General features: G+C 37.9%; 1 non-coding gene across 1 annotated transcript; it reads left to right on the top strand.

Moving 5' to 3' along the window:
* Nucleotides 1-24,518: 24,518 nt before the first annotated feature.
* Nucleotides 24,519-24,625, top strand: LOC131229994 (small nucleolar RNA R71). The gene has a single exon (XR_009163725.1). It is a non-coding gene; the product is annotated as a small nucleolar RNA R71 (small nucleolar RNA).
* Nucleotides 24,626-27,414: the final 2,789 nt, after the last annotated feature.

The raw sequence follows: 27,414 nt of genomic DNA, 5'->3' as shown, positions 1-27,414 counted from the left end.
CTCAAGAAGAATTAGCTTTTCGCGCAGTTCAAGAAGTGTGATTTCTGGAAAGAGGAAGTCAAGTTCCTGGGACATGTGGTGTCCAAGGAAGGGATAGTTGTCGATCTTGCCAAGGTAGCTGCAGTGCAGGACTGGAAGCAGCCTAATTCAGTTACTGAGGTAAGGAGTTTTTTGGGTCTTGCAGGCTATTATCGACGCTTCATTCAGGACTTCTCGAAGATTGCCAGACCGTTGTCGCAGCTGACACGGAAGGATTTGAAGTTTGCTTGGAATGAGCAGGCGGAGTTAGCTTTTCAGGAGTTGAAGGACAAGTTGACGTCCGCCCCTGTGCTAGTATTGCTAGAGCAAGGGGTTAAGTATATTATATATACTGACGCCTCTCGCGTTGGTCTGGGTTGTGTCCTTATGCAGAAAGACAGGGTGATTGCTTATGGTTCGCGTCAGTTGAGGAAACACGAAGAGAATTACCCTACGCACGACCTGGAGTTAGCAGCTGTCATATTCGCATTAATGCTTTGGAGTCATTACCTCTATGGTGAGGAGTTTGAGCTCTTTTACGACCACAAGTGCCTTAAGTATATTTTCACGCAGTGTGACTTGAATATGGGGCAACGCTGATGGATGAAAACATTGAAGGACTTCAAGTTCGATGTTTCTTGCCATCTGGGCAAGGCGAACCTTGTGGCAGATGCGTTGAGTTGCAAGAAGGCTATTGAGTTTGCGCCTCCATTGATGATAGCAGAGTGGGATATGTTGGAGTTCGTGCGAGATTTTGAGCAGAAGCCTACGGTGGTTGAGCCATTTGAGGTTATCGCACACATTCGTGTACAGCCCCTTATCGACGAGAGGATCGTTGCAGCTCAGGCAGATGATGAGCTTTTGGTGAAGATGAAGAAGCGGGTTGGTACAGATGAGAACTCCGACTGGAGTGTTAGTTCTGATGGGGGCCTACGATTTCGTGGCCGGTTATGTGTTCCTGACATCCCTAACTTGATACGGGAGGTTCTCGAGTTAGCCCATAGTTCTAAGCTTGCGATGCATCCAGGTAGCGCGAAGATGTATCAGGATATGAGGAGATCTTATTAGTGGGACAATATGAAGGTCCAGATTGTTGAATTTGTTTCTCGTTGTCTCACGTGCCAGCAGGTCAAGGCAGAGCATCGCCGACCTCCTGGGTTGCTGCAGCCCATGCCCACAGCTGAATGGAAGTGGGACTTCATCTTTATGGATTTTATTTCTGGGTTGCCGAGAACGAGAAAGGGATATGACTCTATTTGGGTGATCGTCAACTGATTAACGAAGTCGGCGCATTTCTTACCGATTAGAGTCACTAACTCTGCAGACGAGTTGGCTAGGTTGTATATCAAGGAGATAACACGTCTGCATGGAGTTCCCCTGGAGATTGTGTCTAATAGAGACACGCGTTTCACATCTATCTTCTGGACTAGTATTCAGGAAGCGATGGGTGTGAAATTGAAGTTCAGCACCGCGTTTTATCCGCAAACAGATGGGCAGACGGAGTGCGTGAATCAGGTCCTGGAAGATATGTTGCGAGCTTGTGTTTTAGATTTCAAGGACAGTTGGGATGATTGTCTTCAGTATGCAGAGTTCGCGTATAATAATAGTTTTCAGGCGAGTATCGGCATGGCTCCCTATGAGGCGTTGTATGGTCGCCCGTGCAGAGTACCACATTGCTGGGCAGAAATTGGCGAGCGTAGTTTGCTTGGCCCAGAATTGGTGCAGGTGACTTCAGAGAAGGTTGACATCATTCGACGTCGACTTCTGACAGCCCAGAGTAGGCAGAAGAGTTATGCTGATACGAGGCGTCGATCGCTTGAGTTTGAGGTTGGAGACCGTGTATTTCTGAAGGTCTCTCCTATGAAGGGAGTTCTGCGGTTCGGTAAGAAGGGGAAGCTGACGCCAAGATTTATTGGTCCATTTCAAGTTCTGGATCGAGTGGGAGTGGTAGCATACCGCCTTGCTTTGCCCACACCTCTTGCGGGCGTGCATAACGTATTTCATGTTTCTATGCTGAAGAAGAATGTTCCGGATCCTTCGCATATTATCAGTTGGGAGCAAGTGCAGTTGAGTGAGGATGCCACTTATGTACTGCGACCGACGCGTATTCTCGACAGGAAGGAGCAGGTATTGTATAGCAAGGTTATCCCTCTTGTGAAGGTGTTATGGACGCATCATAGTGAGGAAGAGGCTACTTGGGAATCTGAAGCTGAGGTCAGGAAGACCTACCCTCTGATCCTTGAAGATTATATGAAGGTATGAATTTTGAGGATGAAATTTTCTTTAAGGGGGGTAGATTGTAATGACCTTGGAAAATTTCTGCTAATCTTTCCTTAAGTAGTTGTTTTTGGGGTTATTAGCGCTATACTCGATTGCTTGTGAAATTCGCATCAATCACTTTAAATTCGATCTGCATGACTCAAAACTTGTAGATTAGTTAGCGCTATGTCACTCTGAAATCTGGGATCCATCGCTAAATCCAGTTGTTCTGGGAAATTTTTGGAAGTTCTGGATCGGACCTGGACCGCGCGTCGGAAGTCTGATAGCGATGATCTTAGGCTGTTGCGGTCACCATGTTGGGCTTGACCATCACCTCAAAAATCAAGTCCATGTGATGTTCTGGTTCGATTTGATTGAGTTCGGAGTGAAGAGTGTGAGAACGATTGGAAATTTATTAAGCTTTTATGAAATCTGAGTCGTGTTGCTTGCGCGACGATTTTAAGCTATCTGACCGTTGAATTTTGACCCAATTTCACCCTCTGATCAGGGAAGGTGGCCCAGGTATATCCTTGTGCTTGTGGACCTGATCGAGATTCTGTGACCGTTGAATTGAGTGTAGTCTGCCACGGCTGATCTGAATAGCCGGTCGATACGAAAACTCAGCCTGACCTAGATCCAAGGTCAGTGAGCTTAAGTCCGACCTTTTGTGGTATTTGGCCCACCAGAAGTGCTTCGTTGGATCGTAAGAGGCTGGTTTTGGTTATACCCTAAGTATACCTTGGCCCTGGGGTTATTTTCATCAATATGAGGCCTATTTATAGTCCTTAAACCCTAGCTCTCTTTTCCATACGAATTTTCTCTAACCCTAGCTAAGAAAGAGAGTGGAAAAGAGAGAGAAAGTGAGAGAGAAGTTGGTGAATCATCTTGGATTCTTTCCTATTCTTCTTCATCCTTGAACCTTCACTTTGAATCGTTATTCAGACGATTCTGAGTTCATCTTTGGGTAAGTTAACCTAACCCTAATCTGTGTTAGAGCTTAGAATAGTCTTGGTGTTGTTGTATCTCATTTCTATTCTTGCCTTAGGTTATTCTGTCGCCGTTGACGAAGACATCTCGTCTGAAATCAGTTTGGTGTTCTTTTCTGGCTTAAGGTGCGGACTTTAAGCGTATAGGTTATGGTTTTCAAGGCTTTCAATGCCAGTTAATGGTTTATCCTTGCTATGGATGAGATTTCACATGCCAAATGTTGTGTTTACTTTGCATTCCTGATATGCATGTGTTATATTGAGATTTGCATATTCTATGTGTATGTATAAAGTACCGTATACGTATAAAATATGCACTTGTGTTTGCCATGATTATTTGTCATGCATGTATGCTAGATGTATGTGTGACAACTCCTTGATAAAAGGAATTATCCAAATATGTGTATTTCAACATACGTCATATATGTTGTGTTATGTATTCTAAGTGTTTGTAGAAATGTCGGAATGATCTAAAGTGTGTTGTTTCAACCTAGTATGGGCGTTGAGAAGCGATTCTCAACTCTCCCACTAGTGTGTATGATTTCCTTCTTGCAAGTTACATTCCTTGTTATTTAATTTCAAGTCTTACTTATGCTTACATTTATGTTAAGTTGATATTCTTCAAATGCCTGAGTACCACATGATTTGAGTTGTCATTCCATTACTGTTCTACATTCAATACGATTATCTGTTGTAGTGTAATATGTGTGGGACTAAGCATTAGTCCAGGAAATCGGTAATCTACCTTAAGGTTGTGGCTGAGATTGCTTTCGCCACAAAGGACATATTAGATGAACCCAAGCCGTATTAGAGTTGTCGGCAGTGGTTTAGCCACGCGGGGTGTTTGCGCACTCTATGTCGTTCAACCCAACGTGCGCTCGTGCTAATCGAGTTCGTCAAGTAACCCGATTGTTTGATGTATGTTCACCATGTATGGACGCTACTGTTAGAATCTAGGGTACCGAACTTACCAGTGATATCCTATTAACCATGGTACCTTGATCCGCTAAGACTCTTGAGCCGGACATGGTGGTATGGGATACCGTGGTCGAGCTGTCGGCCTACGTTGGGGTGACGAGCCTCCCCGTAGTGACCAGTGAGCAACTAAACTCATGAGCCGATTATGGTGGTATGGGACACTATATTCGTGCTGTCGGCCTACATTGATTGGTGACGAGCCCTTTGTAGTGACCTCGAGCATACCTGGATACCGCATTGAGGCGACGAGCCAAACTGTGGTAATAAAGGTTAACAGGCGTGTATTGATTGGTGACGAGCCCTTTGCTACGACCTGAAACCATATGATCGTATGAGATGCCTAGGATTGACAACCCTAGAATGGATCACTGTTTGGATGGTGATATGAGGAAGGTATCTTAGCTTCCCAATCCTGCTGTATGAAAAGGACTAATAACAACTTGGTAATCATATCCATGCACCGCATTTGCATGTGCTTTGTAGATGTGCGCACTTTGAGGTGGTGTCATGCGTAACGTAAGATGAAGACGGTGAGGGTGTACGCGTGAGGGCACGCATCATTTTGCATACATCCTTGCATTAACAAGAGTACTTAGGACTTGTTTAATTGTTTTGCTTCATCATTACTGCTTGATTGAACTGATAACATGTTAACCAGTGCCTTATTGTTCCACTGAGTTGATCACTCACTCCCACGTTCTGGGGCGGTGTTAAACACCCACCAGACTCTGTCTTAGGTTCTGATGTTACAGATGTTAATGCGACTTCGGAGGCAAAGCGGGAGATGGATGATGATGAGGCTGCTTTCTCTTATATGCAGTTTTCAGACGGGTTCTAGCGAGCCTAGTTCTGATGTGCGGGATTCTGGGATTATTTTTGGAAAATTAAATGATGTAATCTTGATACTTATAATTTTGATAGTAACACTTTCATTACGACCTGGTTTGTATGTACTTTAGGGATTTACACTTGTACACGTATATTTCTATAAGTCTTCCGCTTGCTTTCTTCACTTATCCCTGAATTATATCTGTGTTTTGGCTTAATTTATTCCATGTTTTATGCACTAATACAGACAACATACATCCATCATTAATATATGTTGCATAAGTGATGTTTTGGAACTCGGGAGCTGAGTTATGCTCAACCCCCGAATTTCAGGGCGTTACACCCTGACTTGTCAAATCAAGTTAGGATTTGCTTGAACTAAGTTAGGTAAAACCCTTAACCCTTATTTAAAAACCTAATTATATTAAAATTCACATTACTAATGATGAAATTATCAATGAATTAGGGTTTGAAGTGTTTTTCCCAAATTCCCGACGCTAGGGCCTCATCCGAGTTAAGGATTTTGTTTCTAAGGTAAAGATCTTCCCCCAAGCTTAAGGATTTTATTTCTAAGGTAAAGATCTTCCCCCAAGCTTCTACTTAACATTTTAGAATAATTAAATACATTTATTTGCTATTTGATTGATAATATGCTTGATGAAATGCTTGAATAACATGAAACTCTTAATATTAGAAAATTCTTGGATGTTAAATGCTTGGAAATATTAGGATGATTGAATTGTGTTGCAGCGGTGGATCGAGCTCCACAAATTATCAAAATATGCGGATAGCCCACTTTAGGGAGGCTATCCTACGGCTGAACGGAGTTAAAAACGGATGATCGACAGTAGTTAGAACTATACGGGATGTTTTGCATCTAATGTCGGTTTGCCCAAGGTCTTCCGTAATTGATCACATCAGTCTAATGCAAGCTCGATCATTCTTGTACTTGGTGATTGTATAACATTCAATAGAATACGAGATACCCCTGTTACCATTGATCTAGTATACTCATAAATATTAGCGTGTTACGATCGTCAAAGACGCATGAGCCAAGCATGGTGGTATGGGACATTGTGTTCTAGGTGTCAGCCTATGCTGGGGTAACGAGCCTCCCCATAGTGACCATTGAATACTGATAAAGGTGATAAAATGTTGTTCGAACAGCCCTTGTTAAATTACTCTGCCAATGGTTCTGTGTCAGAGTACCATTTGAACGATAGGGCATGAGTGGAATTGGGTGACAAACCCCTTTCGTTTTTATTTATTTATTTTGAGTACAAGCCAGCACCTCTGAATTGATGGTTTATACTCGGCATTGGGTGATGACCCGTACCTTGTTGATGCTTTAATTTGGATTAAGGGACACTGGTGAGGAGCCGTCACATATCGCAACGAACCTCGTGATTCGGATAATGACTCGTGATATAATGGCGGTATCCTAGCTTCACCAACTTGCTTTATGAACTGTGACTAATAATCACTTGGCTAATCATGCATATCCTAGGATAGGTTACGATTTGACATTGGAGTTGCTTGTGAGAGAGTGTTGACATTTGCAAAATATGTATGGAAGTCGCTTGTGAGGGAGTGTTGGATTGTGAGGAGCATGCACCATTTCATCATAACATTAATATACTTAAAAAATAGATTAGAAAACCATTAGTTTATTATGCCATCATTACTTGCACTTTGTTGTGTTGGTAACATGTGTAACTTGTTTAGTAGTTGTGCATTAAAGATAACATTCTTGAGTGTATTACATATATTCATATGTATTTGTTGTAAACCTGTTAATCACTAAAATGTCCCAAGTAACAATCTTGGGGATATTTCTTTACTATGTTGGCATTTGACGCCCCTTATTTGACATATGCAGATAACTCAGGAATAAGACCAGTCGGTGGTGTGCTAGGGGCGAGTAGATCCCTAGCTTCTTCCCTCCTAGTAGTTGTTGTTCTATTCCTATTGAAATTGTTGTGATTTGTATAATTCTCACATGGGTGGTGGCCACCTTTGGAACTATAACTTCTAAGTGTTAGCCTTATATTATTGGATCTTGCTATTTCTACATCACTTTAGTTCTACTAAATTGAAATGCGTCACTCTGATTATTCATGTGTAAAATAAATGTGAATTTGAATCAGGATACATGTGAATTTTATTAAGTCAACACACAAAAACTCGGGATCAGAGTCAATGTACTCAGGTGCCAATTTTCGGCGTGTTACACATACTCATTGGAGTATTGAAATTCTTACCATTTTCAAAACCAAACCTCTTTACAAGGTTTAATGCATATTTGGTCTGAGAAATGAATATGCATTCTTTAAGTTGTTTGACTTGTTATCCAAGGAAATAGTTTAGTTCGCCGATCATACTCATTTCAAACTTAGATTTTATAAGATCTGCAAACTAAATAGATAGATTAGCGCATGTAGATCCATATATAATATCGTCAACATAGATTTGAACAATCAAGATATCATAATTATATTTGTTGACAAAGGGTTTTGTCAACACTACCTATATTAAAATTATGACTAAGTAAGAATTTAGTTAACTTTTCATACTATGATCTGAGAGCTTGTTTTAAACCATAAAGAGCATTTTTAAGATAGTAAACATGATCAGAAAGTTTGGGATCTTCAAAACCCTTTGGTTCTTTAATGTAAACTTCCTTATTTAGATCATCATTTAGAAAAGTACTTTTTACATCCATTTGATATATTTTGAATTTCTTATGACATGCAATAGAAATAAATAATATGATTGATTTGAGACACGCCACTGGTGCAAAGGTGTAAGTGCTTTTATATTAAGCACACATAGATTGTCAAATTTCGTAAGACAAAAGCGCTTCAAGGTCAGATCACAAGTATGGAATCACAACTAATCTACATGCCTGAAGATCAAACTTAAGATCGGCTTATGATTAGCTCGAGATCAACACACCTTCTCAAGAAGTCAATGCCCTAATTCAAGACAAGATCGAGTCAAAATTCAAGACATGGTGACCCATATATCTGCTAAAACACGGGTGATATAACCCTAGAAAGACCTTAGGTTAGGATCTTTCAAAAATTCATTATCTTGGGTTTTAATAAGTGTTTTTGCTTTGGAATTCAGCCACCCTAACTTTTGGTTCGGCCAGCGTAACTTTAAGCGCGAACAAAATAACAAATTTTGTTAAAAATTTAGCTAGCCTGAGTTTTGGTTCGGTTAGCCTAAGCTTGAAATTCTGCTAGCCTGAGAAAGTTTGGGTGAGATTCCAGCAATGCAAATGTTCACAACCCCAAGTGTAGGGTCGTAATGTAGTAATAATCTCGGTAAGACCAAGGTCAAATCCACAAGGACTAATCTCGTGTGTATTATAAAAGTAACTAGAATCAAAACTAGAAGAAGATCTAAATCTAAAATGGGAATAACATGAAGTAATTGTAAAGTATTTAATTAGAAACTTAAGAATTCAAAGGTGGGAACTAGGGTGCCCAGGGATCCACTTACAACTATTAGGATGTTTCCTTATTTGATTCAAGGAACCCAATTGGAATTGGAGTCCTATCCTATCCAATTGGAAGATATATCAATAAGATTAGATCTGAACTTCTATTGACCTAATTCTCAATGGATGAGAGTTATGAGGATTGGAAGTGATTCCATCACCAGGAGGCAATAACAAACAATAGGATATACCAATCCCACAACTAAACATAGGAGAATTGTGAAGGTTAGAAGAGATTCCATCACCCAGTCATGCCCAAGGGACGATGGTAAACAATAGGATTTATTAACTTTACAATCTCAAATCAAAAAAAGAAGATACTCAAAGCTATCGCAGATTATTGTAATTTGAGTCACAACAAACCATTAAAAACTAAAAGTATTCCTTAAATATCAAATTATAATCAAAGAAGTTCAACAAGAACAAGAATCAAACAAGAAAAACATCCCAATCATGCTACAAGCTTCACCCCTTAGCCCTAGCTAAGGGATTTAACCAACCATAAACATGATTGGATCTAAAATCCTTAAAGAAAGAATTAAAAACTAAGAAGAAGAGAAGAAGAAACTCTTGAGAGACGGCTTAACCCCTTTGCTCTGCTCCTCAAAACCCTAGAATCCTAAAAAGTGCTTAGGGAACCCATGTTTATATACCAAGTTCCGTAAATTCACAAAATCATAAAAATTTATGCAGTCTACGTAACTCTGAGTAACGCCTTCGATGTTATCGAAGGTGTTTGAATCCTAAAGTCGTGTCTTTTCTTCTTTCACATTTCGTAAGTCTCTTTGTCATCGAACCTTCCTTCGATGTCATCGAGTGAAGCTTTAAGTCATCGAACAAGTTCTCGAGTAATCGAAAAAGTGTCCAAAACAGTCCAACGAGTTGCTTCAATTTCTTCGATAAATTCGATGCCATCGAACAGTCTTCGATGTCATCGAGTATCTTCTTCGTGTCATCGAATTATTTCTTCAATTCGTTGAGAATTGCATCTAATATGTGAAATGACCTAGCTATACGTCCTAGAGGGGGGGTGGAGGGGGGGGGGTGAATAGGACGATGCCAAAATAAAACTTTAACAGCGGAATAAATGAATATGATAACTAAATAAAATAAATCAATTCACAATGCTGAAATAAAAGCAACCTTAATAAACAAGAATTGAGAGGTTGATACGAATTCAGTTCTAAGGATAACCTTACATCATAAAAACCAAGGGTTTATGGCAGGACAACCTTATTTCGAGAACGTCCTTTGTATCAAAAACTCAAACCGAAGAGGAAAATAAATAGTAAGGAATTGAAATAAATTGCAAGAATTTGAATCTAAATTATTACAACATTCCCACTGTACTTGAAATGTAATTTTTACAACATTCACATCCACACATACATTCCACAAATCTGAATGATAAAAGATATAAAACTTAAGCAAGCATTCAAATCAGAAGACAAAGAATTATAGTGGTTCGCCTATGTGTACACCAATTGTTCAACAACAGCCACACAGAATGCTACTCCACTCCTAATATCCTCACACAGGGGATATTAGCGTTCACTAATAAAATAGGTTTCACAGGTTCACCTAAAACCTTCACAATTGTGTCTTTTTAACTTGGGCTTACACAATCCAAAAACCCACACTTTTTGAGTTTTCTGGCTCTCTTCAGATAACCACACAATGAGATTTTTCTGGCGAATCTCAAACAAAAACCAAATGAATAGAATTTTTACATAAACATAAAATACCTGGATTTCTCCTTTTTGTAGTAGCCCGGTAGAACCAATCAGAGTAGATGTTTGAATCAACGTTCAATGTCCAATACTCACTTTACAATTGTTCTAAGTTCTAATTGATTTTAAATTAAATCAAATGGGCTTAGCTCTATTTGATTTTGATTCCAAGAAGAAAGAATACAACAATTCCTCTTTTCATATAAGATTGGAATATAGGAATAAAATCAAATAAGAAAAGCTAACAAAAAGAATATTAAATATGCATAGCGTAGTTTAAAATGAACAAACTTATCTCAGAGTGGAGGCTTGAATTTTCTTGAAATTAATTGATGAAAAAACTCTGAAATTCGTGTTCAATTTATAGATGAAAAGATCACGTCTACGACTGGTCTTAGGAACCCTTCGACTGGTCGTAGCTTCAACAACATTTTTAATTATTAAGCGTGATCTTTGAAAACTATTCTACGACTAGTCTTAGGGAGTCTACGACTGGTCGTGGACCACCTACGACCGGTTGTAGCTGACCCAGGACTGGTCGTAGACAACCAGGCTTGGTTGCTGGAGTTTGAGTCGTAGTTCTAGGACTGGTCGAAGGTCGAGTCGTGACCTCCTTATGACGGGTCGAACAGTCTCCGGGACTGGTCGTAGAGTAACCAAAAAATTCTGAAAATCTTTAACAACTTAGGACTGGTCGTGGAATTTCTTGGACTGGTTGAACCAGTGCTAGGATTAGTCGAACAAGGTTCAGGATTGGTCTTAGAACAGACCAATTCATATAAATAGATTCATTTTGAATTATGTATACAAAATGACCTACCCTAAGGTCAATCTAAGGTTTATCATACCTGGATCATTAAGTATGAACATTGAACTTCATTCTTTTCAGATAATGGTTGACCTTTGAACCTTATGAAGCTTGAGATCTCTACTAGATGTAGCTTGATCTTGAGATCTTCTAAAGCTTGAAATTAAACTTCATCTTGAGTTGTACTTGAGTCTTGAAATGTACTCTTCTTATCGATGTAGCTCTGAACATAGATGCTTAAAGTACATGACTTTTCATTTCTTGAAGCAGAGCACCGTACAAGTGTTGAACCATTGTGATGTAGTGTCTTGATCATATACATATCAACATACAAACACAAGACACAGATAGAGGTTTTGGCACAACAAAATTTGACAATTAAAGGAGCATGAGACTATAACACTTACAATCTCCCCCTTTATCAAATTTGTGACAAAACACACTCATATAAAAATAAGAGAAGCACCACATGCATAATAAAGAATCATGCACCAGTTGTCATAAACTAGCAAGCACACGACATTCACTTATACTTACTCCCCCTGAGTAGCAGCACACATATGAAAAATATAATGATTGCTACACATATTATAGTACTACTCATATCCATAAGCAATCAAACCAAAAGCTTCCAAAAGAGCTTCCAAAAGCCTTCTCCCCCTTTTTGTCACTAAATGATAAAAGAAGAAACAATGTAAAGGATTAAAAGATGGAGTAATAGATGGATTTAATCGACAATATATAAGCAAGTAAAAGTTCACAATCCATTTACTAGTTTAATTAAAAAGTCAGCAAACCAACTAAAGTGCACAATCCAACATAAGTATGAAATCTAATACAGACAAGAATTAAAATCACTCAATCAGATCCTGAAGATGGAGCAGGAATGGTAGGATCAAGTTTATGCATCCCCTTATTCAAGCGCCTAAGATACTTGCGCATATACTTAAACTGAAGATCATGGGCAACATTCATATTCTCTACTTTCTCCTCTAGAGCACGAAGACGAGCATCAAACTCAGATGGCTCATAGTCAGGATCATTTCCAGAATCTGAATCAAGTTCATCGAAAATATCATTCATATCAACATCATCAGGAAGATTGCCAGTATCTTCTGCTTCATTCCCAGCTTCAGTACCACTACCACCAACATCCACTTGGCTAGGAGCCAATCCTAATTTCATCTTATTAATATTTGTATTGTTAAAAATAAGATGATGAATAGGGGCCTCTCCAACAGGCATAACCATGAGCATGTGAGTAGCTAAAACAGTCATAAGATAAGTAAATGGAAGATCACTATGACCAGGATGGATTCGAAACTGAATGATGGAATGACAAATTAAAGAAGGTAGACAGGTCTTTACACCAGTAATGACACAATGCAAAACACGAACCATAAAGGCAGTTAGTTCTGTTTTGTTGCCAGACCGCGGATACGGATTTGAGATAAAGATTCTATGAAGAACCCTATATCTGGGTAACAGATACCTTAAGGGGAGTGCATTTCCTTTATCGGTCCATTGCACTTCCATATTGCATAAATCTCTAGTGAGCATCTATTTTTTTGATTCAGAGTGTTTTTCAGATAATGTATGAATGATAATACCCTCATCATTAATAGGGATTTCCATAAGACCAGCTATTAAATGTCGATCTACTTCAAATAGACCTTCTCTAGTATCAATTTTAAATGTTAAATTCTCATATGAAAAATCAGAGATGCATACTAACATGGATTGAGTAATAGACTGGTATGCAGGCCCACCCCCAATGTAAGATGTTATCCCAACCTACAGATTGGAGTAGAGGTAGGATACCAAATTGAGCAATGTGGTTAAGATCAACTGGACGTTCAACGATGACATTGCACATACGCAAATCCCGTACATCGGATGGATCATTTTCAGGAGACTGAAGATGGCGTTGTGTGATAGGAGTTGATCTAGAAGAAGATAGACCACGGGAGGATTTCTTTTTCCCTTTGGCATCCATTTGCAATACTAGATACAAGAAAACAACTAGATTAAAAAATTATGGAATGGGTTTTCATAGATCAGATTTTTGAAAAGAAGAACCCCAATCTTGCACTGAAAGACCAAATAAAGTGCACAAGAGTGAAAAATGAGATACAATAAGCAAGATTGTATAAGAAAAATGCAAAAGAACCACTAACCTTGAAGGAAAATGATGGTGGGTTCGACCGGTCGGGCTTAGGCTCGTTGGAGAGTGAAATAGAAATGAAGAAGAATAAGCATTTCCCCAATTTAAAGTGATTTCACGAGTTCCACGACTGGTCGTGGATATACACGACCAGTCGTACCAAGACTAGTCATGTATACTCATGACTGGTCAAGTACTGGCCAAAAATTGTATTTTACAACTAATTTTAAAATTTAACTAAAAAGATAAATAAACATATATATAATATGATACAATAATGTAAGAATATTCAATTTAAATTGCACATACCAAGATCAAACTTTAATTTATTAAACCTACTTTTGTCAAGAGGTTTAGTGAAAATATCTGCAATTTGAGTCTCGGTAGGAATATATTCTAAAGATATTATTTTTTCTTCCACTAATTCATGAATGTAATGATACCTAATGTCAATGTGCTTGGTACATGAATGCTGGATTGGGTTTTTAGAAATATTTATTACACTGGAATTATCACAATATAAAACCATTGAGTCTTGTGTAATTCCATAATCTCTTAACATATGTTTCATCCAAACAAGCTGAGTACATGCATTTCCAGCTGCAATGTATTCAGCCTCAGCAGTTGAGACCGATATAAAACTTTGCTTCTTGCTAAATCAAGAAACCAAGCAATTTTCAATATAAAAACAACCACCACTGGTTGATTTTCTATCATCAATATTACCAGCCCAATCAGCATCTGAGTACCCAGCCAACTGGACACTAGTATCATATGGATACTAAAGACCCAAATGCACAGAACTTGCAACATATCTAATAATCCTCTTAACAACAGTTAAATGAGACTCTTTAATATTAGACTGATATCTAGCACAAATACCAATATTGAAAGCTATATCAGGTCTACTAGCAATTAAATAAAGTAAATTGCCAATCATGCTACAATACAATTTAGGATCTACATCTTTACCTGTAAAGTCTTTTAAGAGTCTTAAAGATGTACTCATGGGAGTATTAAAATTCTTACCATTCTCAAATTCGCACTTTTTAATCAAGTTCAAAGCAAACTTGGTTTGAGAAATAAAAATTTCATCAGGTTGTTGTTTTACTTGCAACCCTAGGAAATAATGTAATTCCCCAACCTTCATCTCAAACTTAGATTTCATTAAATCTGTAAACTCAATTGTCATGTTAGTATAAGTTGATCCATAAATAATATCATCAACATAGATCTGAACTATTAAAACATCATTATTATTTTTCTTAACAAAAATCATCTTATCGACATTGCCAATTTAAAAATTATGACTGAGTAAAAACTTAGTCAATTTCTCATACCATACTCTGGGAGCTTGTTTTAGACCATAGAGAGCCTTTTTAAGATGGTATACATGATCAGTAAACTTAGGGTCTTTAAGCCCTATAGGTTGTTCAACATATAACTCTTCATGTAAATCGTCATTCAAAAAAGCACTCTTTACATCCATTTGATAAATACTAAATTTTCTATAGCATGCAATGGATATAAAAAGTCTGATTGATTCAAGACGAGCAACTGGGGCAAAGGTTTCATCGTAATCGATGCCTTCAATTTGAGTGTACCCTTGTACAACAAGTCTTGCCTTGTTTCGAATTATATTTCCAAGTTAATTAGACTTATTTTTAAAAATCCATTTTGTTCTGATAATGTGTTTATCTTTCGGTCTAGGAATGAGATACCAGACATCATTACGAACAAATTGATTAAGTTCTTCTTGCATGGCAACTATCCAGTTTTCGTCAGAAAGAGCTTCTTTTACGTTCACTAGTTCTATCTTAGAAGTAAAGCACATATAATTACATATGTCTTCTAATTATCTACGAGTGCGCACACCAGTGAGAGGGTTTTCAAGAATTTGAGTGGTTGGATGATCTTTGACGGTCCTCAGTTCAGAGTTTTCTTGATTTGATGAAGTATTTGGTTTGTCAATTAAAAGAACTTCATCATTATCTGAACTTGGGGCAGGTGTATTCAATTAATCATTAATGACCACATTAATGGACTCTTCAATCACACCAGTCTTGTTGTGTAGTACACGATATGCATGACTGTTTAAAGAGTATCTTAAAAAGATCCCTTCATCACTCTTAGTGTCAAACTTTCCTAAATTTTCACGGTCATGTAAAATATAGCACTTGTTGCCAAAAACTCGAAAGTATTTGACAGTAGGCTTCTTATCAAACCAAAGTTCGTAAGCCATTTTATTATTAGATTTACAAGTATAAACCCGGTTAATAATATAGCAGGCGGTATTTACTGCTTCAGCCCAAAGATTTCTAGGGAGCTTCATACTATTTAACATTATATTTCCCATTTCTTGAAGCACTCTATTTTTTCTCTCCACAATTCAATTTTGTTGTGGTGTTTTGGGTGCAGAGAATTCATGCGATATTCCCTGATTGTTACAGAAATTTTCAAAATTTCTATTTTCGAACTCAGATCCATGATCACTACGGATCTTACTGACATGAGAACCTTTTTCAATTTAGAATCGTTTGATGATCTTTTTCACTTCATCAAAGGTTTTTGATTTGTCCCTTAAAAATGTAACCCAAGTGAATCTGGTATAATCATCTACGATAACCAAGATGTATTTTTTGCCACCTCGACTCTCCGTTCTGGTTGGTCCTACAAGATCCATGTGGAGCAGCTTGAGTATCTTGATGTGGCATTGGAGTTTACCTTTTTGTGAGAGCTCCTAGTTTATTTACCATACTGGCATTCACCACATATTTTATCTACTTTTGTAATTTAGGTAGACCTCTTATTAGTTCTCCTTTGTTCAATCTGTATAAATTCCGGTAGTGTACATGTCCAAGGTGTTTATACCATAATTCTATCTCATCGGTATGGACCATGTAACACTGTTGATTAGATGAGCTACCATTGCTTACAATATAGCAGTTTTCAGAAGTTCTGTGACCGGTTAATATTACAGAACCCTTTTTGTTTATGATTTCACAACCTTGATTGGAAAATTTCACACTATGGTTGTTATCGCATATTTAGGATATGCTTAACAGGTTGTGTTTTAGCCCCTCAACATATAAAACGTTCTTAAATAAGGGAAGATTATAGAGTTGAACCATACCTTGGCCAATTATCTTACAATTGCTTCCATCACCAAAAGTAACTGACCCATTAGTCATATCTTTAAGATCAGTGAATAAAGCCTTGTCGCCTGTCATATGCCTGGAGCATCCACTATCTAGGTACCACTTTGAATGACTTGTAGCTTTGAAAGCGGTGTGGGCAACTAAGCAGGCAACCTTAGGAACCCATTTTCGAACTATTTTGGGTTTGGGAATAAGTTGGTCTTCTTCTGTCTGTTGTTATAAGAATGACCTACTGAGTTACATTTTAAGAGCTCCTTGAGTAAATCAACTATCTTTTCAGCTAGTGGGTTTCTGTTCTGATTTTTGAAGTTGACAAAGCTACTTTTAGGTTTTTGAAAAGCTTTTGAATTTTTAGAAAAACCTTGACTAGTATTTTTCCCTTTTGAGTTAGAGGACTCTCCTTTCATAAATTTAGGAGTATACTTTTGTTTAGGAGGAACATTTTTATCGTAGCCCAACTCGGATCTGTCGCCACATTTTCTAGATCCGAATAAAAGTTTTTCTAACTTTGGATCTCCTTAGGCATACCTCCATGTATCCTTTAAACTCAGAAGAGAAGATACTTCATTTTTAAGTTTCTCATTTTCAGATTTTAGATTTTTAATTATAAATCACATTTTGATTTTTCAAAACAATATGAAATTTGAGATTTTTCTAAAATAAGAGATTCAAAACATTCTTTGAGTTTAAAAAACTTTTCTTTTTGAAGTTTAAGTTTGACAACAATTTTACAACTTTCCTTGTATAGGCCATTGTAAGTGTCTTGAAGATCATCTTTATTTTCATAATCATTATTCAGATTTTCTTCGCTAGTTGAATCATCATGATCTGAAAAAGTGAATTTGACTAGAGTCATAAGGGCTTTAACTTCACTGCCCGACTCGGTTTCAGAATCTTCTGATTCAGAAGAAGCTTCAGAATCAGATGATTCATCCCAAGTAGCTAACATACCCTTCTTTTTGGGTTTGTCCTTTTTAGGACATTTGTTTGCTAAATGCCCATATTCTTGGCAGTTGTAACATTGACTATCTTTCAAAGACTTCCAAGTTTTAGATTTAGGTTTTGATCTTTTCTTATCATTTGATTTTTGAAAATCAACCCTCTTTTTACTCTTGAAAATCTTGTAAAAATTTTTCGCTAAAAGAGCCATATCATCTTCAGAATCAGAGTTTTCTTGAGAAATACATTTAGAAGATTTAAGAGCAATAGATTTTCTTTTATGAGCTTTAAAGTTTAACTCATAGGTTTGTAAAGAACCAACTAGTTCTTCTACCCTCATATTGTCCGTATCACGAAGTTCCTGGATTGTGGTTACCTTAGAGTTGAACCGTTTAGGAAGTGAGCGTAGTATCTTTGCACACACTTTACTTTCTGGGATTTTATTGCCAAGACCCCACATTGAGTTTACAATGTCATTTAATCTTGTGTAAAAGTCTATAAACATTTCATTTTCCTCCATACGAATTTCTTCAAATTTAGTTGTGAGGAGTTGGACTTTAGATTTTTTGACAATTGTAGTACCCTCGTGTGTCATTTCTAATATATCCTAGGCTTGCTTTACAGTATCACAGGATATGATTCTTTTGAACTCATCCAGTGATAGTGTGCAAGTGATTGCATTTAGTGCTTTTGCATTGGCACTACTCTCATTTTTCTGAAGAGTGGTCCATGAGAAATACGGTGTTACTCTCATTGATTTTGAACCATTGATACCAGTCACTTCAGTGGTAGGTGGGTTCCATTCAGTCACTGTGGCTTGTCACACACTCTCATCCATTGATTTGAGGAAGATCCTCATCCTGGCTTTCCAATAGGCATAGTTGGAGCCATCAAAGGGTGGAGGCCTAGTGACTGATAGGCTATCAAAATTTGACATCTTTTAAATAGCTTAGATCGTTAGCTCAGGAAATAAATCCAAATAAAAAGCAATAAGAGCGAGCTATTAGGCTCTGATACCACTTGAAATGGCCTAGTTATATGTCCTAGAGGGGGGGGGGGGGGTGAATAGGACGATGCCAAAATAAAACTTTAACAGCGGAATAAATGAATATGATAACCAAATAAAATAAATTAATTCACAATGCTGAAATAAAAGCAACCTCAATAAATAAGAATTGAGAAGTTGATACGAATTCAGTTCTAAGGATAACCTTACACCATAAACACCAAGGGTTTATGGTAGGACAACCTTATTTCTAGAATGTTCTTTGTATAAAAAACTCAAACCGAAGAGGAAAATAAATAGCAAGGAATTTAAATAAATTGCAGGAATTTGAATCTAAATTATTACAACATTCCCACTGTACTTAAAATGTAAATTTTACAACATTCACATCCACACATACATTCCACAAATCTGAATGATAAAAGATATAAAACTTAAGCAAGCATTCAAACCACAAGACAGAATTATAGTGGTTCGCCTGTGTGTACGCCAACTGTTCAACAACAGCCACATAAATTGCTACTCCACTCCTAATATCCTCACACAAGGGATAATAGCGTTCACTAACAAAATAAGTTTCACAGGTTCACCTAAAACCTTCACAATTGTGTCTTTTTAACTTGGGCTTACATAATCCAAAAACCCACACTTTATGAGTTTTTTGGCTCTCCTCAGATAACCACACAATGAGATTTTTCTGGAGAATCTCAAACAAAAACCAAATGAAAAGAAATTTTATATAAACGTAAAATACCAGGATTTCTCCTTTTGTAGTAGCCCGGTAGAACCAATCAGAGTAGATGTTCGAATCAACGTTCAATGTCCAATACTCACTTTACAATGATTCTAAGTTCTAATTGATTTTAAATTAAATCAAATGGGCTTAGCTCTATTTGATTTTGATTCCAAGAAGAAGGAATATAGCAATTCCTCTTTTCATATAAGATTGGAATATAGGAATAAAATCAAATAAGAAAAGCTAACAAAAAGAATATTAAATATGCACAGCGTAGCTTAAAATGAACAAACTTATCTCAGAGTGGAGGCTTGAATTTTTTTGAAATTAATCGATGAAAAAACTCTGAAATTCGTGTTCAATTTATAGATGAAAAGATCACGTCTACGACTGGTCTTAGGAACCCTTCGACTGGTAGTAGCTTCAACGACATTTTGAATTATTGAGCGCGATCTTTGAAAACCGTTCTACGACTGGTCTTAGGGAGTCTACAACTGGTCGTGGACCACCTACGACCGGTCATAGCTGAACTAAGACTAGTCGTAGACAACCAGGCTTGGTTGCTGGAGTTTGAGTTGTAATTCTAGGACTAGTCGAAGGTCGAGTCGTGACCTCCTTACGACCGATCGAACAGTCTTCAGGACTAGTCGGACAAGGTCCAGGACTAGTCTTAGAACAGACCAATTCATATAAATAGATTCATTTTGAATTATGTATACAAAATGACCTACCCTAAGGTAATCTAAGGTTTATCATACCTGGATCATTAAGTATGAACATTGAACTTCATTCTTTTCAGATAATGGTTGACCTTTGAACCTTATGAAGCTTGAGATCTCTACTAGTGTAGCTTGATCTTGAGATCTTCTAAAGCTTGAAATTAAACTTCATCTTGAGTTGTACTTGAGTCTTGAAATGTACTCTTCTTATCGATATAGCTCTGAACATAGATGCTTAAAGTACATGACTTTTCATTTCTTGAAGCAGAGCACCATACAAGTCTTAAACCATTGTGATGCAGTGTCTTGATCATATACATATCAACATACAAACACAAGACACAGATAGAGGTTTTGGCACAACAAAATTTGACAATCAAAGGAGCATGAGACCATAACACTTACAATATGTCCAGCAACCAACTTGATTTCTTATGAAAAATCGATGTCATCAATCTATGTTCAATGTCGTCAAACGCTGGCTACGATGTTATCGAACAGTGATCGATGACACAGAGAATGAATTGAATTTCATCACTCTGTTCTTTTGACTTCCTTCCTACTCCACTTGGTTTTCATGGATCTTAGGGTCTTGAAATCTTCAATCTTAGTCTCCAAAGATCCGTTCTTTACTTTGGCAATTCTTGAGCCTTAAATCCTTGCTTTTTTGCATTCTTTTTAATCAAAGCTCTTAAACTCACCTTGCAACACAAACATGTATAAAATATACCATTGAGAATTATCATGTTCATAAAGCCAAGATATACATGAGGAAAAATATGCAATATTTGAGTCTCAACACACTCCCCAACCAGCATTTTGCTAGTCTCGAGCAAAAATATGCATAAAAAATTCTTCCATCTTCAAAGCTCGAAACCTTTTTTAGAAGACAATCTTTTGTGTAATCAAATATGGATGAGTAACACCAAGTCATAGAGGTACTGACTTAGCTCAAACCTGGAACGAGTCCTAGATTCGACCTCCTCTTCACCGTTAGTTTGAACCGACTCCAGCACAGGTATCACAAACAAACCCCACTCATTCAGAATAGCCTTGCACTCAACATGCTATTGAGTTGACTTGGTAAATAACCGACTAAGATTGTATTCATCTTATTTTCAACTAGCGCTTTGAGTTGTCTAAGAAGTTGGGTGGAGATACTATCAAACTCATAGACTGAATGATTCAAGGACCAACAACAGGTATTACCCCTCATCCCCACCATCTTACAAACTAGATGGAATTGACTCACCTAGTTTCCCAACTGAGTCGACTCGGTTACGAGTCACTGATGCCTAATGACATTCTATCCAGGTACTACCTAAAACTGTTTGCCTTGAAGAACATCCTTTCCTTCAATCAGTCCAAACAAGTAAATAGAAGATAAGATCTATTTAATTTTTTTAAGCTAAATGTGAGTTGGAATTAGAAGTCTGAACTTATACTTGATTGGATTTTAGGATCATCACATTCACTATATAGGAACGTTACAAATCAAGAAAGATACCCACCCAAGGTGAGGATCACCCTTCAAGCCTTTCAACATCATGATAGTTAGCATTGTTTAATTATATTCATTTATTTATCATATTGATTTCTTGATACCATATCATATAGAAATGATGATAAATGTTAATTCTAATTGAGTGATTCTTTATAAATATTTGATGACTGAATTAAATTCCATTATTGGACATGCTATAGATCGTAAATATCCCTGTTTTGATTTTAAATGTACATTTTGCATGTGTGAATACTATTGACATTGTACGTGTCTCGTTTTACTACTTGTGATGACATGACGATGTTTATGGAGGTCCTCTAACTAGTGACCATTCTATTTAATAAATTAAATTGAAGTTTGTCATGGACTTACCATTTAATGAATTGTTGTGCCCTTGTGGCTTTTGGGGTCAATCCCTTTCACCATGTCATTGAATGAACTATTTACCCTATGTGGCTTGATTGTATGTTTGTCCTTTGTGGCCTCAATGGAATAATTGCCCTAAGTGGCTTTTATGGATGATTTTCGTACAACCTCATGATGGTAAGTTCCACTTGTTTAATTGTTACTAGCAACTAGTTAGGTTGGTTACCTTTAAACATCCTATTTGTTAGTCTCATGAGCCAAGGATGGTGGAATGGGACACTATGCCTGAGTGGTTGGCCTATGCTGGGTGATAAACCCCCTACAGTGACCTTTGAGCTTTCTTAAAATGATTGTTCGAAATTGAAATAATAATGGTTGGGCTAATCATGCATTTTCATAGCATATGGTCTTTCTGGGTGCCTAGTTCTCATTGGGCGTACCTTTGAGTACTTTTTCGAGTGGCTAGTTCTCCTTGGGCAACCTCATTGCACAGTCTTTTCTGGGTGACTAGTTCTCCTTGGGCATACCTTTGAGTACTTTTTCGAGTAGCTAATTCTCCTTGGGTGACTTCATTGTATAGTCTTTTCTTGGTGGCTAGTTCTCCTTGGGCGTACCTTGAGTACTTTTTCAGGTGGCTAGTTCTCCCTGGGTGACTTCGTTGCATAGTCTTTTCCGGGTGGCTAGTTCTCCTTGGGTGACTTTTTACCAGCCGGATGTGCATCCCCAGGTCTGTGAGCATGTGCATGCATTCATACATTTAAACAAGATTATCTTTGTGAAATTTATTTGATGAATGTGTATCTGATGAACCTTGCCTAAATTCTATGATAATCATGGTGAAATAATTGTTATACACTATTCTTGATAATTATGCTTAATTATTTTGATGATATGATAGCTCTTGGGGGTTATACCTCACTAGGATAGCCATTGACGCTATCAAACCGTACTCAGTGCACAGGAGGCGCAGATGGCATGCATCCTGATGTTTATGTGGAATAGGAGGAGCCAAATGATCTTACGACTCCCTATTCCTGATCTCATGTGAAATCGAGTTGTATTGTCGTGTATTATTATAACTTAAGACATTGGTTTGTAAAAGTTCTCGGGTAGCCATTTGATTATTTAGTTACATATATTTGGACTCCCTCTTATACTTAATTGTTTCCATCCTGCTATATTACTAACTCTGATAATAAAAGAGGAAAAAAATGTAAGTGAAATTTGGGATATTTTAAAGGTTAACACTCGGGTTTTTGGAAAACAAGTAGTGTAATCAGGTACCGGGAACAAGGGTGATACAGGCAAGGAATGGGCGACCAAGAATGACTGGAATTTGAGTGCTCATGTCCACAATGGGTTGAGTATCCAGGATGATAAAATCTAGTAGGTAGTAGAATTTGTCAACCTGGACCAACACATCCTTAATTATCTCTCTCAGTACACGAACCGAGTGATCGACAAGTTGTAATGTGGTCCAGGTGGTTTTTAATTCACCTAGACCCAGTTGTTCGTAGACCAAGTATGGGATTAGATTTATGCTCACTCATAAGTCAAGAAGTGCATGCTCAATCCGGTAATTCCCAAGTACACAAGTGATGGTTAGACTACCAGGCTCTTTGTACTTTTGTGGCACATCTTACTTTAGGATGGCACTCATTTTTTTGTTTAATAGATTTTCTTTTGAATATTTTACTGTCTTTTGGTCGTACATAAGTCTTTCATAAATTTGGCATATGAAGGTATTTGTTTAATGACATCTAGTAGAGGAATGTTGACCTTTACTTGTTTCAGCACCTCTAGAATATCCTGAGAGTTAGAGAAAAGTTTTGATGCAACCAACCGTTGGGGAAATGGACCAATCGGCTAGCCTTGAGGTTTCAGTTCTAAATCTTGTGGAGTCGTGCTAGATCTATCGTTGTTGTTCTCTTCCGGGTCCTTAGGCTTTTCAGCCATAACCAAAATGGTTTTGTCAATGATCTTCCCACTCTTAAGAGTGGTGATAGATTTAGCTTGCTCCATTTGATTTGAAGAGCTCGGGTCGCTGACTTCATATTGTAGTTTTGGATTGGGAAGAGGTTGAGCTGAAAGGCTTCTTTTTTCCCCAATCACATTTTTTGTTTCAAGCCCTTATATGGCCTTTGTAAGGTCTTGAAAAGTTTGTAGCATACCCTGATTGAAACACTCTTGATTTTGAAGATGCTTTAGAACTAGATCCTCTTGAGGTTTCCCTTGATTTAGAATTTGACTAGGGAATCCTTAAGGAGAAGTAGTTTGTCCACTCCTCCAACTGAAGTTTGGATGATTTCTCCAACTAGGATTGTATGTATTGGAAGTGGATCCATTGAAAGGTCTTTGGTAATTATTTACGGCATTAGATTGCTCATTCAGTACCTCTTGAAAAGCAGGTATTGTTGGATAATTTTCTTTTGTGTGAATGTTGCAAGCATAAATACCGCAAACAGTTTCCTTAGCCTTATCCTTCTTTAGTTCCATGGCGTTTCCTTAGCCTTATCCTTCTTTAGTTCCATGGCCACGAGTTTTCTTGTGAGATTATCCACTTTAGCATTTATATCATCATCTTCTTTCATAAGATAAATTCCGCCCATCTCCTTTGATTGAGTAGGCCTAGAAGTGGGGCTAGATTTTGGAGAAATGTCCCATAATTGTGTGTGTTCAATAAGCTTATCAAAATAATCTCACACATCATCAACCTTTTTGTTCATGAATTCCCCATTGCACATTATCTCGACCATTTGGAGCATGGAAGAACTCAGCCCATTATAAAAAAAACTTATTATTCTCCAAGTTTCAAAACCATGTTGTGGGCATGAATTGACCAGATCTGTGAACCGCTCCCAACATTGGAAGAATGTTTCATCTTCCTTTTGGGTGAAATTCATGATTGATTTTCTAAGGGTGTTCGTTTTATGATATGGGAAATTTTTCTTAATGAACTCCCTTGTCATGTCGTTCCATCTGCTAATAGATCATAGATGTAGTAAATGCAGCCACGTCTTAGCTTTCTCTTTCAAGGAGAAGAGAAAGATTTTCAACCTGACTGTGTCCTCAGACACGTTTGGAAAATATAAAGTGGCTTATAATCTCATCAAACTCTTTCATGTGTAAATATGGATTTTCAGATTTAAGTCCATGGAATTTTGGAAGGAGTTGGATCACCCCTAGCTTAATATCCATATGTCCTGTATTTTTTAGAAAAACCATACAGGAACGTGTGTTCACCCCCGTCGGTTTTAAATAATCTCATAAAGTATGAGGCGGGGGTGCTTGATGTACCTCGTTTTCATCCTTGATTTCCTCAACCCTAGGTTGAGGTAGATTTAGAGGTTGATTTGCCGGTTGATTGATAACCATAACTTCAGTTAACTCTGAGGATCTCTAGTGGTGTCTAATCCTATGATGGATAGATAACCCCTCAACAAATTCTCTTTCACTCAAGAGACGTCAAGTGTTATCACAGACCCACTTGGGCATGAAACACCCTTAGCCCTTAAGTAACTAAGCTAACCTAAAACTAAGAGAGAGAAAACTAAAGCAATTAAGAAATCTAGAAATAGAAAGTGAGAGATTTAGAAAGAAGTTACCAAATTAGAAGTTTCTATATTAAGATCCTGCAAAACAGAAAAGCAAGTTAGTTTCTAAAAACAACTTAGGAAAGTAAGTTAGTTTTTAAAAGCAAATTAGGAAAGTTCCTAACCTAAAAATAAAAAGATAAGTTAGTTTCTAAAAAATAATTCAAAAAAATCCTAACCTAAAAATAGAAAGTAAATAAACCTTAATCTTAACCTAATTTCAAAATTAATTAATCTCAGAAAAATGCCACTATTAGTCCCCGGCAACGGTGCCAAAAACTTGTTCACAACCCCAAGTGTAGGGTCGCGAGGTAGGAATAATCTCGGTAAGACTGAGGTCGAATCCACAAGGACAAATCTCATGTGTATTCTAAAAGTAACTAGAATCAAAACTAGAAGAAGATCTAAATCTAAATTGGGAATAAAAGGAAGTAATTATGTAGTATTTAATTAGAAACTTAAAAATTCAAAGGTGGGAACTAGGGTGCCCAAGGATCCACTTACAGCTATTAGAATGTTTCCTTATTTGATTCAAGGAACCCAATTGGAATTGGAGTCCTATCCTATCCAATTGGAAGATATATCAATAAGATCATATCTAAACTTCCATTGACCTAATTCTTAATGAATGAGAGTTGTGAGGATTGGAAGTGATTCCATCATCTAACTATGCCCAGAAGGCAATGGCAAACAATAGGATATACCAATCCCACAACCAAACATAGGAGAATTGTGAAGGTTAGAAGAGATTCCATCACCTAGCCATGCCCAATTATGAATAGGCTAGATGACAAATAAACATCACTACAGCCTTAGGAAGGTTTCAACCGTGCATGTCATTATCTCGGTTGTTTTCTCTGGTTTAGTTCACTTGAGCTATGAATATGTTTTCATTTTGAGCTCATGCCTTAAAATGATTTGGAAAATCTGCTGTGGATATGCTTCGATTTTAAGCTCATGCCTTAAAATGATTTGAAAAATCAAATGGACAGTGTTATGGGAAAATCTAGAGCATATCCTATCTAGGAGAAACCTCCAAGTAGCGAGACTAGGCGGGATTATACTTAGCTCGGCCGCATTCCGTCCGCTTGAAGTTAGCTCAGACTCAGTTCCGAGGCACAATGTTGGTGTCTTCCATCGAGTTTAGTAGAAAAAGTATGGGCGCGAGAACCGACAAGTCAGTCTAAATGGAGGCATGACTAGCATATCGTCCCGGTAACACACGATCTTGAAATAACTACACAACTGCTGATATCTGCACGTTCGCCATTCGTGGCTAGTGGCTAAGATTGTGCCGAGAAATATGGGCAATCCACTCCAGTTGCAAGGTATAAATAGCCATTGACTACACAAGAATAGGGACGTAAGATCTCACACCCTACACCTAGCTACACTACTTAGACCTAGATTCCTAGCCTAACGTTGGCATCGGAGGGTCCCCTGCTCTAGCTAGGGTCTCCTTTGTCCTTCTCTTGTGTAGGCTTATAGAGCTCGGAGCGAGTGTTCGGAGCTCGGTAAGGGTGAACTAGATTTTTGCATCAACATCTTGGTGCCGTCTATGAGAAACGAGACGAAAGAGTCTTTGTAGCTTTACTAGAAATGGCTAAGGGAAAATGGAGAGCACTTCTAGCACTAGCGGCGGAGCCCGAGCCCGTTGGACAACGACACTCGTCCTTGATACTCCATGCTGAGTCAACCCTAACGAGACTGTCTCAACGGACTCAGAGCCGCGGAGGTAAGTATCGAGCACTATAAAATCAAGTGCAGGCGTTGGTCGATGAGATTAATCAGATGAAGTGGCAACAGGCGACAAGTCAATATCCACCCCCCGACCAAGGAGAGGCTGCTCGTCCTTCAATAGAGCGACTTGTCCTCGTAGGTTCACAAGCGGGAGTATCTCGGAGCATGTCGGCCCGTGCTCTAACTCATGTATGAGAAGCAGTTGTCCAGGTTCTGACTTATGTGTCTGAGACCTCGGCCTTGGCCCCTACTAATGTAATGCCCCGGTTTCCATAACCCGAGTACGAGACTCGTTCTGGAAGCCTGAGAGTTAACAAATCAGAGATCTAGCAGAAAGATTAAAGTCAGAGTACGATAGCATAAGCAAGCATGAATTA

The sequence above is a fragment of the Magnolia sinica genome, chromosome 16 (assembly GCF_029962835.1).
Source record: "Magnolia sinica isolate HGM2019 chromosome 16, MsV1, whole genome shotgun sequence".
NCBI lineage: Eukaryota > Viridiplantae > Streptophyta > Magnoliopsida > Magnoliales > Magnoliaceae > Magnolia > Magnolia sinica.
The sequence above is the reverse complement of the archived record's forward strand: the minus strand, read 5'-3'. Positions and strand labels throughout refer to the sequence as shown.